Here is a 4,986-nt window from a genome sequence, read left to right as displayed (position 1 = left end):
CAGGGCCAGAGGGGCAGTCCGCCAGGAGTCTGAAGGAAACTTTTAGGACTGGATCCTTAGCTGGTGTAAATTAACATAACGCCATTGACTTCAATTATACTGATTTACAGCAGCTGCGGCTATGTTCCGTGCTGTGTGAAACTGACCAGAATGTTGCATTCTGTCCCCCTCTTTAATAGGGAAGTAGGACTCTTGCAGATCACAGCTCAGAACACCAGTTCTCCATTTTCATAGGAGCACTTGGGTCAAGATCATAGAATCATAGAATATCAGGGTTGGAAGAGACCTCAGGAGGTCATCTAGTCCAACCCCCTGCTCAAAGCAGGACCAATTCCCAACTAAATCATCCCAGCCAGGGCTTTGTCAAGCTGGGCCTTAAAAACTTCTAAGGACAGAGATTCCACCACCTCCCTAGGTAAAGCATTCCAGTGCTTCACCACCCTCCTAGTGAAATAGTGTTTCCTAATATCCAAGATAGAGCGTAGCGTGTTGGGAATCATAGTGTCAGTGGGTCATTGATCTAATCCTATCCACCAAACTTTGGCCGCCCCTTTGTTTGCAGTTTATCCAGTGAAGTTTGCAGTGAAGACTATCTCATCTTCTGGCAAGTGAAGGAGAGGGTGAACTTGCAGGATTGGTACAACTCATCAGGTGAACTCTTCCTCCATTGCCAGGGGGAAGACAGAATCAATGGAAGCTCATGCCATTGAGTCAGTGGGCAATGTCACGAATGGTGAAGTACAAAACAGTGTTGTGGGGCAGAAGATATTTTTCTGAACACGATCGGCCAGGGCTGAGGTCAAGGGAGTTGGGCTGGTGTTAAGGAGAGCAAAAGCTCACCAAATATTTCTGGGGAGAGGATAGTGGTGAGGAACTGTGAGCTAGCCAGATCCATGGTGCCTATCTAAGGATCAAATTCTGACTTGGTGCAACGCCAGTGACTTTGGATGCCATACACCTGCTCACACCAGAGCTCAAGCTGATGCAGAAACTGCAGTGCCATCAGAAAGCCTCTTTCAGCCCAAGAGGCGGCGAAGCGGCAGGAGAGGGAGCGGAAGGCAGCATCGTAAGTGTTTTTAAATGACTATAGACGAATACCCATGAAAAGTGGGGGAGCTGCAAACAAGGGAATCAGGAACGGGAAGGCGTGTCTGATTTTCATAACTCCATCTCGGAGCATGAGAGGAGGTGGGATCAATGACTGTGAGTGAGAAAGGGCTCACGTGAGGGCGAGTGAGTGTGGGTGTGCGCACGGGTGTATGCACGAGTAAAATGGTGAGGTCTGAGACTCTCACAGGAAGGTGGATGAGAAGCCCTGATAGAGCACTTTAAAACAGCTCAGTGGGCCTGGCCCTCCTCTCTCGCACATGAGGTTTACATCAGTCTGAGGCCATGGAGCTGAGTGAAATTGCCACTAGGTCATACTACTGCAAGTGAGCAGAGGAGTCAGCCCACTGAAAGGGGAACTCTTTGACCCAGTCTGTGATCTGAGTGAAACCAATCAAAAAAGACTAAAGCCTCTTGTGAGCCACACCCTACTTTTACTGAGCCTCTGAGATCAGTCGGGGTCAGCCTGAGAGGCAACAGAAAAAAACTCTTGATTCTGAAATTGGACCAAAGCCCAACCACTAGAAACTGCAACCAGAGACGACCCATGCCTGCCGATGGAGGGAGGCCGGGGGGAAGGCAGAGTGAGGGCAGCTGGCTTCCGCGGTGTTACTGAGCATGCTCAGTACAAACCAACCAGCAAATCAGGAGGGGGCACATAACCCAGCATAGCCTCTCCCCCCTCCCCCCCATCGCCTCCGACTCCAACACAAAATGAATGATGCTTTGGGCCTATTGCACTTGAAAGCAGAGACCCAGGGATAGCTCACCACCACTACTTGCTCCTCTGCAGATATAGTAAAACCATGGAAAGATAGACTGGAGAATCAGATCCCCAGCAGGGATCAGGGCTTAGAAAGACACCAGCTCCCCAGACAGGTGAAAGCAGTATTGACTGGCGGGGACCAATGAGCAGGGAAAATTTGGGGAGGCCTGTCAGGCATTTATCTCAATAGAGTCCACTGTGTTTAATGCCAAGCCCAGCAAAGCACTAAGAGCTTGAGGGCCACATCAGTAGGTGTAAATCAGAGCAGATGCACTGTTGTCGAGGGAGCTGCACAGATTCACACCAGCTGAGTTTGTCACCCAGACTGTCTGTTTGGAGCATATTCTTAACTCACTGTAACAAAGGAGTGTTACAAAGGGGGAAAGTGTCTCTTCCAGCCACTTTGCAGCACCGAAGTTTCACCTGATCCGAGAAGCTAATAAGACTTTTGAGTTAAACTAAAACAAACGGCAATATTCTTCATTTAGGATTTTAGATAAAAGGCTGGATTGAAATCCGTAGTCTCTTTAAATGACAGCTAAGGGCAAAGCCAATGCAAGCCTGCAGCTATTTAGCTTCCTAGAGGGAATGAGTTTTTATGTCACTTTTGAAGTTAAGCAAAGTTGAAAGGGGACTAATGTTCCCCAAGTTGCTTGGAGCATCTGCTTTCTCTCTAACCAGGATTAAATGGAGGAAAAGTTCCACGCTCCATTTCAGATGAGACATGATTTGATGCCAGATCTCACTCTCCCCAGATTGTATTTATCCTGTTGTTTATAATAAAAATCGAGTGATCCATTTCTTCTGACAGGAGGAAGAGCGGCTTCAGGAAGCCTTGTACCAGTCTGTGTCTATATTAAGGGACTATTGCTTGACAGCTTCCTGACCATAAATAGCTATCCAGCTAGGCAGAGTTTTAATTTAGATGTGAGAAATAAGAGAGTCTGGAAAAATAATTTTATGACGTTACTCAACTTCTGCCCCCCCCCTTTTTTTTGCTTTTCAAAAATGGGGTGTCTCTGATCACGCTCCCCTCCCCCCATCACTGACTCTACTCCACCTGAGCTCACCCCCAACCAAGCACATCCCCTGTGTTCACAAAAGCTGCAAAGGGAAGTTAGGCAGCTCCCAGGTGCTAAGTGCATTACAAGTGTCACAGGGGAGGCCAACCTGAGCCGGAGAAGGAGCCAGAATTTACAATATACATTGCCAAAGAGCCACAATAATATGTCAGCAGCCCCCCATCAGCTCCCCCTCCCCCCCGCTCCCAGTGCCTCCCGTCCACCGGCAGCCCCGCCGATCAGCACCTCCGCCGATCAGCACCTCCCCCTCCCTCCCGCACCTCCCGATCAGCTGTTTTGTGGAGTGCAGGAGGCTCTGGGGGGGGGAAGGGGGAGGAGCGAGGGCATAGCAGGCTCAAGGGAAGGGGTGGAGTGGGGGCAGGGCCTGTGGCAGAGCCAGGGGTTGGGCAGTGAGCACCCCCCGGCACATTGGAAGGTTGGCGCCTGTAGCTCCAGCCCCGGAGTCGGTGCCTGTACAAGGAGCCGCGTATTAACTTCTGAAGAGCCGCATGTGGCTTCGGAGCCACAGGTTGGCCAGCCCTGGACCAGAGAGCTCAAAGGGCTCTTCCCTCACTCCTCTCCCCAGGGCCTTGTGGAGGCTGCTCTGGCAAGGCAGCTGTAGGGGGCAAAGGGAGGCAATGCACAGGGGTGAATGTCACTATGTAGCTCCCTACCGCCTCCATGAGGCCCCACCAACGTCATTTCCATGGGTTCATGGCAATTTGACTTGTCTTGCTGTTGCACAATCAAGGGGAATCGAGAACCCTATGTGATAAGACCACCTGATCTAAGGAGCTGATCCAAAAGCACATGCAAGCCAATGGAAAGGGCTCCCACTGAAGTCAAGGGCAGTCTTTCATTGATGTCAATGCACCTGTAACTGCATGGGTTCTCCATTGCTGGCAGGAGTAAAGAGTAGGAACAATTTATTTTCTCCCTAAAGTAATAAGTTATGACTCAGGATGCACACCGAAAATAGACCTGTTGTAGACCAGGCTGCCATTTTACAGAGCCAGTTCCCAGACCATAATCCCAGCTCTGAGTTCTCCGACAGAGGAGTCTGTAAGCCCTGCCCGTACTGCAGAGAAAAGCTCAAAAATGTGAACTCTAAACATTCCAACACCAGAAGGCAAACAAAAAGAACCACACATGTATTAGGGTTTTTTTTTTTTTTTTTTTAAATCTCATGAATTTAAGCCGATCTCATGATTTTTAGGGGCTTTGCTTGTGATTTTTGAATGCTTGGAGTTGGCAACACTGGAAACGACAACAAAATAACCCAAAAGAAAAAGAACATTTCAAGATTTTTTTTATTATTATCGGAATCTTTTTTGACCATTTTTGTCACTTGGTTTGCCTAAAAAGAAAAAGAAATTCTTTCTTTGGAGATAGAACTGGAAGAGCAGCGTGTTTATCTCATGGATGACTCGTGGGATCAGTGTTGAGAGAGTAAATGCTTCAGAAGCTAACACGCTATAGAGATGATTGTTTTTAATATAAAACAGTATATGTTTAAAACAACAGGTCTTTTTTTTCCTTTCCTGCCGTGGCCAGTAAACATAAGGAAGGCAACACGGTTTACGTGTTAATAGAATTAAGTTACCTGGTGCCATATTATCACAGTCTTTATTGGAAAGTGGAAGAAATTGCACACAGAGGAGTCATAGAAGGGAGAAATAATCATGAATAAACATAGATTCTGTGATGTATTTATTTGTTTCGTCTCGGGAAGATAAAGGATTCCTCATGAAAAGAGAGACATCCCCATTTCTTTTGCTTTGGGGAGGCGTCTCCAGAGTGAAAGCTTTTAGAGGAGTGAGTACCACCGAACCAGTCAGTCAGGAAGAATGAACTTGGCCAAGTACAGCCAACATTTTCTAAGCTTTCACTCACAGCTTCCGAGAGAAATCTGTCTTTGAACATAGAATCATATATTGACTACTTGAAACCTTTCAGTCCCAAAGCTCTAAGGCAGCCATTCCTTTTGCCTGTTATCCATTAGCGGGGAAGGTAGAAAGGTTGGTCCAAAGTGTTTTATTGGAAGCCTCGTTT

The sequence above is a fragment of the Emys orbicularis genome, chromosome 12 (genome assembly GCF_028017835.1).
Source record: "Emys orbicularis isolate rEmyOrb1 chromosome 12, rEmyOrb1.hap1, whole genome shotgun sequence".
Classification (NCBI taxonomy): Eukaryota; Metazoa; Chordata; order Testudines; family Emydidae; genus Emys; species Emys orbicularis.
This window is presented reverse-complemented; position numbering follows the sequence as displayed.